The sequence below is a fragment of the Hemitrygon akajei genome, unplaced genomic scaffold (genome assembly GCF_048418815.1).
Source record: "Hemitrygon akajei unplaced genomic scaffold, sHemAka1.3 Scf000048, whole genome shotgun sequence".
Taxonomy (NCBI): Eukaryota; Metazoa; Chordata; class Chondrichthyes; order Myliobatiformes; family Dasyatidae; genus Hemitrygon; species Hemitrygon akajei.
The window spans coordinates 2,001,071-2,016,983 of NW_027331934.1; the positions used below are offsets into that span (position 1 = coordinate 2,001,071).

A 15,913-nucleotide genomic window follows, 5' to 3' on the forward strand; every position below is an offset into this window, starting at 1 on the left:
GGAGGAAGAGGAGGAAGAAACAGACCAGCAGGATATGGCTACAAAAGGAAGATCAGAAAAATTTGGAAACTGGTTGACCCCCCAAAAAATGGTTATTTTCTGCAAAATGCTTGTGGAAATCAAAAGATCAGGCAACAATTGTGGAGAGGAATAAATAAACAACGTTTAGACCGAGCCCCTTCAGCACGCTTAGGCTGTGTACTCCGCTGCTTAGTTGCTGCCTGAACTGCAGAGTTCCTCCAGCATTTTGTGTGTGTGCGTCTCTGTATTTCCAGCAACTGCAGAATCTCTTGTGTTTTATATCTGCATTTTACTTTGGCATTAGATACACGTTGATATTGAGTATAGTGTTTATGTGAGCCGCTTCCTGCGTTAAAAGAGCTGCAGATTTTTTCTATACACCCGAAAAAAAAGAGATATGGACATTGATCCGGTGCTTCAAGAAATATTTAATGGCACCGTTATTACCCATAAGGCCCTCCGGTATAAATTTTTATCAGGCGCTGAAGCACTGATGAACTGCGCAGGCGTCGGGCTGACGACGTCACCGAGTGTCACGCATGCGCACAGTACACAAGGCCTTGAAAATGTCTGTTGCAGGTAAGAGCGATTCTCCGTATTTTTATCTTAAACACCGACTTCGGGATAATTCTTCTGAATTTCGGACACCGTGGCCAGCAATCCCGGGACAGTCCTGCCCTCTTCCCTCTCTCTCAGCCCCACGATCCGTACACGGACCCCGGGGAGCTTCCGGTTGATGAGGGAATGGGAACCGATGGATCTCTCGGACAGAGCTGAGCTCCAGCTATCTAAACGCAAGGATTAGGAACTGGGAGAAAGGGAACAAAACTTATCAATCACCCATCTGTGGACACTTTCTGGAGGTCCAAGATTCGTATGTTCCACGACCGCTGGACTAAGTGTGTAAATGTAGGAGGGGACTATGTTGAAAAATAGATGTGCTAGATTTTCTAAAATTGACTCCTTCTACCTGAGGCCACAAACTTATCTATCACCCCTTTTATATAGGGAAAAGCAGTATAACATTAGATGATCATCACCATAAGATGAAAGTTTAAATCTTAGCCTTTGTTTTAAATTAATATTTAGTCTTACCTGTGATTTGAAAATAGGAATCTGGGCTAAATTACCAAACATAAAGTATGGTGAGGTACAGTGCTAGCATTGTAGATTAGCAAAGATTCTACTTTGGGTTGGACTTCCAGAGCACACTTACTGGATATCCACAGGACAGTACTGGCAAAGACTAAGACAGTACATTCAAATAGAATTAGAAAGGAAATGAGAGGGAATTTTTGCAGTGATGCAGGGCAAGAGAAAAGGATTGGAGTTGAGAGGATAGTTCTGATTGATTATCTCCTTTCATGCCAACAATAATTTTATAATAATTATTCTGTGATTCTGTGTGAAGCTTTCCCTGGTCATTTGCCACCTCTTCTTGTGATTCTGCTGCTAAATGTGAAGACATGGAGAAGTGAGTTTATAATTATGCCATCGAACTGGTTGTAAGAATGGACCACACCTATTGGTCCTCATCTGCTTTATTCAGAGCCTTGTCAATAGCATGAATAACTGAATAAACATTTCATTAGAACGGGGTAGATTAAACTGAATACATAGGATCTTTAAATTATACCCTTTCCCACTTATTATTTTCGCTGGAAAAGAGATGTTGAAATTCTAAGTAATCCTGACTAAAGTGTAATATGGTTTTAAAAAAAGCCCAAGGTCAAATAAGTGTGAAACATTTGTAGAGCATTTTATAGGAAGGGACATTAAAGACATTCATCATTCATGCTGATTTTTCCTCCCAGCACTGCCGCAAATACACAAACCACCCCACCTCCCTTCAGATCTACTCCGTGCTGTGCCTGATGAACCAGCCAAGATTAGCAGTTCACCATCTGTGGGAAAAATTGAGTACAAATACCAAATAAGGTTGGGATGTGTACATTCGTCTCCCAATTTATGATGTAGGAGCTGTTAGCTAGTGAACTTACAAGTTTGCTTCAGGGAGTTAAGCAACTTAATTTTAAACAATAGCATGAATTGATAAATGTTACCAATTTTAAATAGCAAAAAGTTTAAAGTTTTTCTTTTCCTGGGAAAAAATAAAAGGGGGAAAAAGAAGACTTTTGGTCTGAAGTTTGAATAGTGTTATGATGTGGCTGCTTTTTTCGAAAGAAAAGAACAAAAATTGTAGTTATCTAAATGCAGAAAGGTTAATCCTACATTCAATGTGAATTACGATTAAGAGATCCAAGAGAATGTTAATAAAATAATGTAAATCCAATTAATTGTTTAAATCTACATTATACATTCAAAAATGCATTTTAGGTAGCTCAACACCTCATGCTGGTCAATCAGGTATCTCTGCTCCCTTTAAACTTGCACGTTTCTGTTTCCCAGATGTTTTTGAAACTTACTTTGACCTTATTTTCTGAGCTTCTTTTAAACTTGCAGGTTATGTGGAACACATCATTCTATAATGTGATGTCTAAAAACAGTGATTTGGAAGTGAGGTATGATGTATTAATATGAGAACATCTAATAATACAGAAAATCTGCTAGTCCGACACCCAAGACCCAACCATGGCAGGTTCACTAAGTTTTACTGTGGTTAGTCACAGGTTTGGAGGGCTGTCACCTGAAAGTAATGATCATTAATCACCATCAATGTTACATAGTTCACACTAAAAATAAAAGCACAAGGGAGAAATCGGCCTCTGCAGCACCTTTTTTTTTAGAGCGCTCAGTGGTTCATTTGAAATCAGGTCCAGAATTTACCTGCACTTCTGATGGGAAAACTGTTGGATGTGTTTCTGACAAACATACACCCAAAAAATGTTATGAGTCAATGCACGAAGTTGGCTTAGGCTTCTCATTTCAGCCACAGTGGTGTCCTCCTGCCTTTCCAATGTTTCCACTTCTTTGGGATGTGTCTATCACTCAGCTTCCAAATTGCTCCCAGAAACTCCAGCCATTGCTGCTCCGTTGTCACTCCTACCTTTCCCCTTCCAAACAAGTTTGGCCAGCTTCTCTGTCACAGAAACATGGAGAAGTTCAGTGGAGAAACAGGCTATTTGGCCCATATAGTCAATGCCAAAAACATTTAAGCTCTCTAATGCAACTACCTGCACAGGGATCATCACCCTCCATACCCCTACCATCCAGGTACCTGTCAAACTTCTCTTAATGGTGAAATCGAGCTCATATTCACCACTAGTGCTGACATCTCATTCTACACTCTCACGACCATTTCAGCAAAGAACTTTTCCAAATGTTCCCATTAAATTTTCACCTTCCCCACTTACCATGACCTCTGGTTGTCGTCCCACCCAACCTCAGTGGAAAAAGCAGCTTGCATTTACCCTATCTATACCCTCATAATTTTGTTTACTTCTAACAAATCCTCAAAGCAATGTATAATTTCCTTGTTTATGTTTAGAGCCTTTTTTAGGTGTATAAGATGATGAGGGGCATTGAGTGTGTGGATAGCCAGAGGATTTTTTCCCAGCGTTAAAATGGCTAACAGGAGGAGGCATAGTTTTAAGGTGCTTGGAAATATATGCCGAGGGGATGTCAGGGGTAGGTTTTTTACACAGAGAGTGTTGGATGTGTCGAATGCACTGCCAGCAGCGGTTGTCGAGGCGGATACAACAGGGACTTTTAACACTCTCTTAGATAGTTACATGGAGCTCAGAAAAATAGAGGGCTATGCGCTAGGGAAACTCCAGGCAGTTTCTAGAGTAAGTTACATAGTCAGCACAGCACTGTGGGCCAAAGGGTCTGTAATGTGCTATAGATTTCTATGATTCTATGAAATTCAAGGGAAATCTCCAAACCCACGGAGTGGTGACTAGTAGTGAATAGTGGGAAAGTTACTGGAACGTATGTGCAGGAACCGGAAATATAAGTATTTGGATAGATGTGGACTGATTAAGGATAGACAGCATGGCTTTGTGCATGGTAGGTCATGTCTAACCAATCTTATAGAGTCTCTCGAGGAAGTTATCAAGGAAGTGGATGAAGGCAAGGCAGTGGATGTTGTCTGCATGGACTTTAGCAAGGCACTTGACAAAGTCTCATATGGGAAGTTGGTCAAGAAGGTTCGGTCACTCAGCATTCAAGATTAGACAGTAAATCGGATGAGACACTGTCTTTGGGAGAAGCCAGAGTGTGGTAGCAGATGGTTGCCTCTCTGACCGGAGGCCTGTGACTAGTGGTGTGCCACAGGGATCAGTGCTGGATCTGTTGTTGTTTGTCATCTATATCAGTAATCTGGATGATAGTGTGATTAACTAGATCAGCAAATTTGTGGACGACACCAAGACTGGTGGTGTAGTGGACAGTGAGGAAGACTATCATGGCTTGCAGTGCGAACTGGACCAACTGGGAAAATGGTTTGAGAAATGGAAAATGGAATTTAATGCAGACAAGTGTGAGTTGTTGCACTTTAGTATTACCTACCAAGGGAGGTCTTTCACAGTGACTGGTCGGGCACGGAGGAGTGTTGTAGAAGAAAGGGACCTGGGAATACAAGTCCTTAATTCACTGAAAGTGGTTTCACAGTTAGATAGAGATGGAAAGCAAGATTTTAGCCCAATGGCCTTCATGAACAAAAGTACTGACAACAAAAGGTGGATGTTATGTTGACTTGTAGAAGACATTGTTGAGGCCTAATTTGAAGTATTGTGTGCAGTTCTGGTCACCAACCTATAGGAAAGATGTAAAAGAGTTTGAAAGAGTTCAGAGAAAATTCACAAGGATGTTGCCAGGTCTGGAGGACTTAGGTTAGAAGGAAAGATAGAACAGGTCAGGACTTTATTCCTTGGAATGTAGAAGATTGAGGGGAGATTTGATTGTGATAGACGTATTTGCAAGCTAGATTTCTCCACTGCGATTGGGTGGGGCTACAACCAGAGGCCATGGGTTAAGGGTGAAAGGTGAAATGTTGAGTGAACATGAGGGGAAACTTCTTCACACAGATGGTCATCCGCGTGTGGAATGAGCAGCCAGCACAAGTGGTGCATGCGAGCTCGATTTCAACATTCAAGAGGTTTGTGTTGGTACCTGGATGGTAGGAGTGTGGGAGTGGGCAGTTTAAATAGTTCAGCACAAACAAAATGCCCAAAGGGCCTGTTTCTGTGTTGTACTTTTCTACAAGAACCTGAAATATTACAAAAATTCACTCTAACCCCTTTTAACAGCTGTGCGGACCAACCATTAATCTCAGCAGGAATTTTTTATATGGTGTTAAAATTCTGGCACTTTAAGTTAATAACACATAAAAGAAGATCCCAGCTTCACGTGAAGAAAGACAATTTGCGTGAGACTGTTTCAGTTACTGTGGCGCCAGGCACCCATGCTGCTCAGCAGGAACAGGGAATAATACCAATGGAGAGAGTTAAACTGAGCCAGGTCACAGATTGGAGATGGCAGAAATGCCCCATTCTTATAGAAACAGGAAGAGCATCAGGGAATTGATGGTCATTCCAGATACCAGCACTCTGCCCAGTCAGGAGATGGTTTCTCTGTCCAACTTGGGTTGAACCTCACTGTAACAGTGTGATACCAGATTACACCTTGACAACTCAAGTGATCTCATCTGAAATGTTGTCCTAAACCCATTGATGGATTTTGTAAATCTTTTTACAGGTTAAAAATGAGAAGGAATTTGTCTCCAGGAATCTCAAACACAGCACACCAGTTTTGTTGTCTCTGTCTGGATATTTAAGAAGTGGAGCAAGGAATTCAATCGACCATCCTTCCTGCTCAGACTGTGGGGAGGGATTCACTCGGTCATTTGACCAACTGGCACGCCTGTAATTTACACAGGAGAAAGGCCTTTCGCCTGCTCAGACAGTGGGAATGGATTCACTCGGTTATCAGAATTGAAGGTACATCAGCAAGTCCACACTGGGCAAGGCCATTTAACTGTTCTGTGTGTGAGAAAGGATTCAGTTGGTCTTCCCACCTGCGGACACACCAGTCAGTTCACACTGGACAGAAGTTGGTCATCTGCTGAATTTCTGGGAAAGGATTCACTTAGTCATCTGACCTAATGGCTTACCAGCGAGTTCACACCGGGGAGAGGCCGTTCACCTGCTCAGTCTGTGAGAAGAGATTCACTCACTCTTCCACCCTATTGAAACACCAGCGAGTTCACACTGGGGAGAGGCCATACACCTGCTCAGTCTGTGGGAAGAGATTCACTCAGTCATCCACCCTACTGGTACATCAGCGAGTTCACACTGGGGAGAAGCCGTTCACCTGCTCTGTCTGTGGGAAGGGATTTACTCGGTTATCCCACCTACAGAGTCATCAGCGAGTTCACACTGGGGAGGAGCCATTCACCTGCTCAATCTGTGAGAAGAGATTCACTCACTCTTCCACCCTATTGAAGCACCAGCGAGTTCACACTGGGGAGAAGCCATACATCTGCTCAGTCTGTGGTAAGAGATTCACTGAGTCATCCAACCTACAGAAACATCAGCGAGTTCACACTGGAGAGAAGCCATTCACCTGCTTAGTCTGTGGGAAAGGATTCACTGAGTCATCCAACCTACTGGTTCATCAGCGAATTCACACTGGGGAGAAGCCGTTCACCTGTTCAGAATGTGGGAAAAGATTCAGTGAGTTATCCAGTCTACTGAAACATCGGCGAGTTCACACTGGGGAAAAGCCATTCACCTGCTCAGAATGTGGGAAAGGATTTACTGATTCATCTACGCTACAGAGTCACAAGCGAGTTCACACTGGGGAGAAGCCGTTCAACTGCTCAGTCTGTGGGAGGAGATTCACTCGGTTATCCAGCCTACAGAGACATCAGCAAGTTCACATTGGGGAGAAGCCGTTCATCTGCTCAGTCTGTGGGAAGGGATTCACTCAGTCATCCACCCTACAGTGTCACCAGCGAGTTCACACTGGGGAGAAGCCATTCACCTGCTCAGTCTGTGAGAAAAGATTCACTCACTCTTCCACCCTATTGAAACACCAGCGAGTTCACACTGCGGAGAGGCCATACACCTGCTCAGTCTGCGGGAAGAGATTCACTCAGTCATTCACCCTACTGGTACATCAGCGAGTTCACATTGGGGAGAAGCCGTTCACCTGCTCTGTCTGTGGGAAGGGATTTACTCGGTTATCCCACCTACAGAGTCATCAGCGAGTTCACACTGGGGAGAGGCCGTTCACCTGCTCAGTCTGTGGGAAGGGATTTACTCGGTTATCCCACCTACAGAGTCATCAGCGAGTTCACACTGGGGAGAGGCCGTTCACCTGCTCAGTCTGTGGGAAGGGATTCACACAGTCATCCCACCTACAGAGTCATCACCGAGTTCACACTGGGGAGGAGCCATTCACCTGCTCAATCTGTGAGAAGAGATTCACTCACTCTTCCACCCTATTGAAGCACCAGCGAGTTCACACTGGGGAGAAGCCATACACCTGCTCAGTCTGTGATAAGAGATTCACTGAGTCATCCAACCTACAGAGACATCAGCGAGTTCACACTGGAGAGAAGCCATTCACCTGCTCAGTCTGTGGGAAAGGATTCACTGAGCCATCCAACCTACAGAGACATCAGCGAGTTCACACTGGAGAGAAGCCATTCACCTGCTCAGTCTGTGGGAAAGGATTCACTGAGTCATCCAAACTACTGGTTCATCAGCGAGTTCACACTGGGGAAAAGCCATTCACCTGCTCAGAATGTGGGAAAGGATTTACTGATTCATCTACGCTACAGAGTCACAAGCGAGTTCACACTGGGGAGAAGCCGTTCAACTGCTCAGTCTGTGGGAAGGGATTCACTCAGTCATCCACCCTACAGAGTCACCAGCGAGTTCACACTGGGGAGAAGCCGTTCACCTGCTCCGACTGTGGGAGGAGATTCACTCGGTTATCCAGCCTACAGAGACATCAGCAAGTTCACACTGGGGAGAAGCCGTTCATCTGCTCAGTCTGTGGGAAGGGATTCACTCAGTCATCCACCCTACAGAGTCACCAGCGAGTTCACACTGGGGAGAAGCCGTTCACCTGCTTAGACTATGGGATAGGATTCACTCAGTCATCACAACTACTAGCACACCAGTCAGTTCACAGTGGGGACTGGCCATTGTTATGAATCCCTGGGTTTCCTTTGCTGTGGACTGTCATTTTAAGAGAGAGAGACAGAGATTAGGATGCCGACTCAGTCTGACTTGCAGCTTGTTTACATCGCTCGCAGCTTGTTTAGTTTTTACTGAGGACACAGACACTCAGAGTCAGATGGAGACGAATGAGGAAAAATGGAAGGATCGAAACAAGGCAACCAGTGGCCAAGGTTCACTGTTTGGAATTTTCCTGTGCCCACAAGGGTAGGTTAATTATCGATTCACCGTACATCGAATGTATGGTTGTTACCTTGTTTGATCTATAGGATTGGATCTGATTTGGGGTATCCTGTGAAGACCACTGATGTGTTAACCCTTGCCTGGGTGTGGTGTGGTAATTCAGTTGAAGATGATACGCATTGTGACAAGTCAGTTTGGGTGATAATTAGTATGTGGATTTGGAAGGACGACAGACAAAATCTACAGTGACTGTTCTCTTGTTTTACCACCATGGAACCTGTGGAATTCGACATAATTGCCTTCTCTTGACATTTACCCTAGATTACAAATATCTCCCTCTCATCACCTATTCTGTGGTTGAACTGAACTTTCATAATTTACCATCTCAAGACTCCAAACCTTGTTTCCCCCGAGCTCAATAGTTTTGGATTTATATTTACACACATATATACACATAACACTGTTAACTTTTGTTTATCTTGCTTAAGTTACTATATTATAAGTAGATTCTAATAAAGATAGTTTTAACATCAAAAACAGACTCCAGGTGTAGTCTATTGCTGCTGATTCGTTTCTAAAGCGTTACGATTCATAACAAAATTGGGGCCTGCATCCGGGATATGAACTGCAATGGGGTATAGTCATTAATTATCGATTTAATTGGGGAAGTCCCTTTTGATTTATTTGTGTGTGGAAAATCAGCTGCAGTGGATGCTGTTAGATGTCTGGAAGCACCAGCCTGTGAGGCATTAGAGGACACCAGAAGGATTGAGTTGTTGAGCCTTGCTAGAAGGTTAAAACTTGCTAAGGTGAAATTTACAATGAGGAGGGCCCAGATGCAGAGGATAACAGCTGACCATTATGTATCTGAGGGTGTGTTTAAAGTGGAGGAGTTAGAGGTGTTTCCTGAAAGTAAACCTAGTGAGGAGCTCCAGTACAAGTGAGAAAAATTAAAGATGGAGGCTGTGGAAAGGCAGAGGCAGTTTGAGGCTGGAGAGGCAGAAAATCAGAGAGGAGGCAGAAAAGCAGAGGGAGGAAACAGAAAGTCAGAGGCTGTTCGAGCTGGAAAAGATAGATTGCAGCAAAGGGGTCCAGCGTTAGACTCTGGTGATAAGTTTGAGGCCAGTCTGGAAGTTAAAATGATACCTCCATTTGATGAGGCAGAGGTTGATAAATACTTACAGCATTTTGAGAAAATTGCTCTGAGATTAAAGTGGCCAAAAGAGGGTTGGATCTCTTACAAAGTGTAATTAAGGGGGAGGCTTAGCAAGACTATTCTGCTTTGTCAGTTGATTAAGCAGCTGATTATGACTTAGTGAAACAGGCTGTGCTCAAAGCTTATGAATTGGTCCAAGAAACATACAGGCAAAAGCTTAGAAATTTGAGGAAATCTGTGAACCAGGCTTATATGGAATTTGCTTATGAGAAGTTTGTGTGTTTTGACCGCTGGTGCACATATAAAATATATATGATGATTTTAATAGCTCGAAAGAGTTGGTTTCAAAGGAAGAATTCAAAAGGTGTGTCCCTGAAGACATAAAGACGTATTTAGATGAAAAGGATGCTGCCACTTTGCAGGAGTCTGCTAGATTAGCAGATGAGTTTGCTTTAACTCATAAGGTTAAGTTTACCCAGAATAAGAGCTTCCAAAAGAGTAGCAGGGATCACCAGGGTAAACCAGAAATTAAAGCTGGGACTAGTGACAAGAGTAAGGATGAAGGGAAGCAGTTGAAGGAGAAATATTCTGGTCTTACTTGTTACTATTGTAAGAAAGCTGGTTATATTATGGCTAATTGTTCCATCCTGAAGAAGAAAAAGGAAAAGGATTCAGTCCCAAATTCCTGTGTTCAGTCTGTTGAAGCACCTATACACCCACAGGGTTCTGAACATTCTGTTGAGGCTCAGTTAAGGACCGAGTTAAGACGGGATTCGATCATTTTATGTCAAATGGGTTTGTATTAGTAAATGAAGGGTCAACCCCGGTACCAGTGAAAATTCTTCGAGTTACTGGGGCTTCTCAGTCACTTATATTAGACAGCGTTCTAAAGTTTGGTGATGAGACTGACACTGGTGAGGTAAATCTTATTAAAGGCATTGGGGACGGCGTGGTTTCTGTGACGTTGTACAAGGTAACTTTACAGTCAGGGTTGGTTTCAGGACCTGTTAAGACCGGATTATGCTCCAGTTTACCGGTGGAAGATGTTACTTTGCTGTTAGTGAATGACCTGGCAGATGGTAAAGTTTTTCCTGCAGTGCAGTTGACAACTAAGCCAACCGCTGTCGACCCACAGATGGATTTTAGCATTTATCCTTCCTGCGCAGTAACTCGAAGTATGGCTAAAAAGTCTGCCGATACAGACGGTTCTGTGCAGCATGATTCTGATACCCATGATGGCCAAAATCGGGATTCAGGTTATGATAACTTGTCAGGGAATTTCTGCCTTCATTGTTTCAACAGGGTTCAGGTTGTAAGTCTGATGAGAAAAATTTATCCCTGTCTAGGAAGGAGCTTATAGCAGAAGAGAACCGAGACCCTGAGAGTGAAGCTTTGAAAGAAACAGCTCTCTCAGATGATGAGATTAAGAAAGTGCCAGTAGGGTATTATCTCAAGGATGGAGTGTTAATGAGGAAGTGGAGGCCACCTGCTATACCAGCGAGTGAGGAATGGGCAATTGTTCACAAAGTTGTAGTTCCTAATGTTTATAGGGCTGAAATTTTAACTTTGGCCCACAATATGCCCTTAGGTCGATATTTTGGAGTGAATAAAACTGTAAACAGGATTATGAAATAATTCTACTGGCCTAATTTGAGGAAAGGTGTTGTGACCTTTCGCAGAAGCTGTCACACTTGTTAAGTTGTGGGTAAACCTAATCAGGTCACCCCAGTGGCCCCACTGTGGTCTAAACCCGCATTCGGTGAACCCTTTTTAACATTTATAGTGGATTGTGCTGGCCCATACCTGTGGTTTATACCTGCATTCAGGTGAAATGCAATAGACCGTATGAAATAGTCTCTCAAATTAATGATGTGAATTATGTTATTAAAACACCCGACCGACGTAAACTAACACAGGTGGCACACATAAATATGATAAAGCTTTATTTTGTCAAGCAGTCACCATCTGTGAGTGTTGTTGTCAAAACATATGAATCTGGTAACCCTGAGAATGAAACAATTGACTCGTCTGAGACTTTTCACAAGCCAAACGTGGTCCCAGTTAGGCTAATGAATTCGGTTGTTCCAGAAAATATTGATAACAAGTTGGCTCATCTGCAGCCAAAGCAACAACAACAGCTGAAGGAATTAATTCTGAAGTTTAAAGATTTATTTCCCGATGTTCCCAGGCAAACCACGGTCGCAGTACATGACGTAGATATTGGTCAAGCCAAACCGATTAAGCAACACCCATATTGCATGAACGTAGAAAAGTGTAAATTAGCTGAGCAAGGAATTGAATATATGCTTAAAATGTTATTATTAGTCCTGCAACATCAGATTGGAGCTCACCCTGCGTTATTGTGCCCAAACCTGACGGTAGTGTTAGATTTTGCACTGATTATAGGAAGGTAAATGCAGTAACAAAAACAGATGCCTATCCCATCCCTAGGGTAGATGATTGCATCGATAAGGTTGGAATAGCTAATTTCTTACAAAGATAGATCTGTTGAAAGGGTATTGGTGTGTTCCATTGATGGACAGAGGGAGAGAAATTTCTGCATTTGTGACAACATCTGGGTTGTGTGAATACAGTATTTTGCCTTTTGGAAGGAAAAATGCTCCAGTAACATTCCATAGAATGATTGATTCTGTAATTCGAGGGTTAGAACACATAGATGCCTATATTGATGACTTAGTCACAAGGAGTGGCACTTGGGAAGAGCATATCTCTGCAGTAGAAAAGCTGTTTGACAGTCTTTCCCAGGCCAGCCTTACAGTTAACTTGGTTAAGAGTGAATATGGCCATGCCACTGTGACCTGTCTTGGCTATGTTGTAGGTCAAAGCAAGTTGGCTCCTGTTCGGGCAAAAGTCCAGGCAATTTCTCAAGTTCCTATTCTGACTGGTAAGAAGGCTCTTAGAAGGTTTCTGGGAATGGATGGATATTACCGTAAGTTCTGTAAGAACTTTGCTGCTATCGCTCTTCCTCTGACTAATCTCCTGAAGAAGGGTGAAAAGTTTGTCTGGACTGAGCCCTGTCAGGAGGCATTTGATCGATTGAACGTTATTATTTGAGATTAGGCCAATCAATGTAGTGCTGTCAGCAAATTTAATTAGCAGATTGGAGCTGTGGGTGGCAACACAAGTCATGGGTGCACAGAAAGTAAATTAGAGGGCCAAAGAGACAACCCTGTGGGTTATGTGTCCTGAGGGTCAGAGAGACAGAGGAGATGGAGCCCACTCTTACTTCCTGCTGGCGATCTGACAGGAAGTCCAGGATCCATCTACACAAGGCAGGGTGAAGGCCGAGGTCTCTGAGCTCCTTGTCAATACTTCACACCTTTGTATGGCTACTGCTCTGCCCATGACTTCAAGGAACTGCAGAGAACTTTGGAGAGCAGAGAACATCAGAGAAACAAGCCTCCACTCCATGGACTCTTCCTACACTTCCCCTCCCTCGGAAAAGCAGGCCATGTACTCAAAGATCCTCACAACCTGGACATTCTTGCTGCAAACCCGCTCCCCCATCGGGGAAGAGATACAAAAGCCTTGAAGCGGGTAACACCCGGCTGAAGGACGGTTTCCTATCTGTGGTTATAAGCCAAATGAATGATAAAATGGACTCGGCCTCACAATGTAACTCGACGTGACCCTGCACCATATGTCTATCTGCACTGCACTTTCTCTGCAGCCATAATGCTTTGTTACAGTTATTGTTCTGTCGTATATCAGCTCAATGTACTGTTGTAATGTATCTATCTGTGTGGATGGTAGATCAGGCAAGATTTTCACTGTAGCTCAGTACGTGATGATAATAAACAAATTTCCCCATTTTAATTGTGTGGAAATATTAGACAGACTGAGCTTCTGCTCTGGAACCTCAGAAGGAAACTGAAATGTTGTCATTTCTGAGGAATGCAAATAAATAGAAAAGCCTTGAATCTCTCATTACGATCTGCGGTAACTGGGATCAGGTGACCGGTGGTGAGTCTCCCATATCAATATCAGAATCAGGTTTAATAGCACCGGCATATGACATGAAATTTGTTGTCCCTGCGACAGCAGTAGAATCTAATTCATAACAATAGATTTTAACAATTGTGATTTAAAATAAGAATATAAATATCACATAGTTAAATTATATAAATAGTACAAAATTAAAACGATGTAATAAACTATTTTAATTGTGTGGAACTATTTGACTGACTGGGTTGTTGCTTTTGAAATTGTGGAGTGAAGCTTAACTGAACTGTACACATTTACGAGCAGCTCAGAGAAATAGAAAAGGCTAAATCCTGACATAAATGGGTCAGAAACACTCAGCGAGTTCACACTGGGGAGAAGCCGTTCACCTGTTCAGAATGTGGGAAGAGATTTACACAGTCATCCCAACTACTGAGTCCTCAGCGAGTTCACACTGGGGAGAAGCCGTTCACCTGCTCATTCTGTGGGAAGAGATTCACTGATCCATCCACCCTACAGAAACACCAGCGAGTTCACACTGAGGAGAAGCCATTCACCTGTTCAGAATGTGGGAAGAGATTTACTCAGTCATCCCAACTACAAAGTCATCAGCGAATTCACAATGGGGAGAGGCCATTCACCTGCACAGTCTGTGGGAAGAGATTCACTCGCTCTTCCACACTACAGAGACATCAGCGAGTTCACACTGGAGAGGAGCCATTTACCTGCTGAGAATGCGGGAAAGGATTCACTCAGTCATCCCAACTACTGGCACACCAGTCAGTTGTTATGAATCCCTAGGTTTTGTTTGCTGTGGACTGTCATTTTAAGAGAGAGAGATTAAGAAGGTGAATCAGTCTGACTTGCAGCTTGTTTACATCACTCCTAGCTTGTTTATTTTTAACTGAGGACACAGACACTCAGAGTTAGATGGAGATGAATGAGGAAAAATGGAAGGATCGAAACAAGGGAAATAGGTGCCAAGGGTCACTGTTTGGAATTTTCCTATGCCCACAAGTGTGGGTTAATTATCGATTCAGCGTACATCGAATGTGTGGTTGTCACCTCTTTTAATCGATAGGAGTGGATCTGATTTGGGGTATCCTATGAAGACCACTGATGTGTTAACCCTTGCCTGGGTGTGGTGTGGTAATTCAATTGAAGACGATACCCCTTGTGACAAGTCACTTTGGGTGATAATTCGTATGTGGATTTGGAAGGATGACAGATAAAATCTACAGTGACTGTTCTCTTGTTTTACCACCATGGAATATGTGGAATTCAACATAATTGCCTTCCCTTGACATTTACCCTGGATTACAAATATCTCTCTCATCACCTATTCTGTGGTTGAACTGAACTTTCATAATTTACCATCTCAAGACTCCAGACCTTGTTTCCTCCAAGCTCAATAGTTTTGGATTTATATTTACACACATATATACACATAACACTGTTAACTTTTGTTTATCTTGCTTAAGTTACTATATTATAAGTAGATTCTAATAAAGATAGTTTTTTAACATCAAAAACAGACTCCAGGTGTAGACTCCACGAGGAAATCTGCTGATGCTGGAGATTCAAACACACACAAAATGCTGGTGGAACACAGCAGGCCAGGCAGCATCTATAAGGAGAAGCACTGTCAACGTTTCAGGCCGAGACCCTTCGTCAGGCAGACTCAGGCAGTCCTGACGAAGGGTCTCGGCCTGAAACGTTGACAGTGCTTCTCCTTATAGATGCTGCCTGGCCTGCTGTGTTCCACCAGCATTTTGTGTGTGTTGTTCCAGGTGTAGTCTATTGGTGCTGATTCGTTTCTGAAGTTTTACGATTCATAACAAAATTGGGTCCTGCATCCGGGATCTGAACAGCTATGGGGGGCATAGTCATTAATTATCGATTTCATTGGGGAAGTCCCTTTTGATTGATTTGTGTGTGGAAAATCAGCAGCGGATGCTGATTATTGTTTGGAAGCGGCAACCTCTGAGGCATTAGAGGATGCCAGATGGATTGAGTTGTTGAGTCTTGCTAGAAGGTTAAAACTTGCTATGTTGAAATTGACAATGAGGAGGGCACAGATGCAGAGGATAACAGCTGAACATTATATATCTGAGGGTGTGTTTAAAGTGGAGGAGTTGGAGGTGTTTCCTGCAAGTAAACCTAGTGAGCTTGAGCTCCAGTACAAGTGAGAAAAATTAAAGATGGAAGCTGCGGAAAGGCAGAGGCAGTTCGAGGCTATAGAGGCAGAAAATCAGAGAGGAGGCAGAAAAACTCATCTGCAGCCAAAGCAACAACAACAGCTGAAGGAATTAATTCTGAAGTTTAAAGGTTTATTTCCCGATGTTCCCATGCAAACCACGGTCGTATTACATGATGTATATATTGGTCAAGCCAAACCGATTAAACAACACCCATATTGCATGAACGTCGAAAAGTGTAA

General features: G+C 43.1%; 1 pseudogene; it reads left to right on the top strand.

The window, feature by feature from the left end:
• Positions 1 to 418: 418 nt before the first annotated feature.
• LOC140720885 (uncharacterized) overlaps positions 419 to 15,913 on the top strand; it is a 32,061-nt pseudogene continuing 16,566 nt past the window's right edge.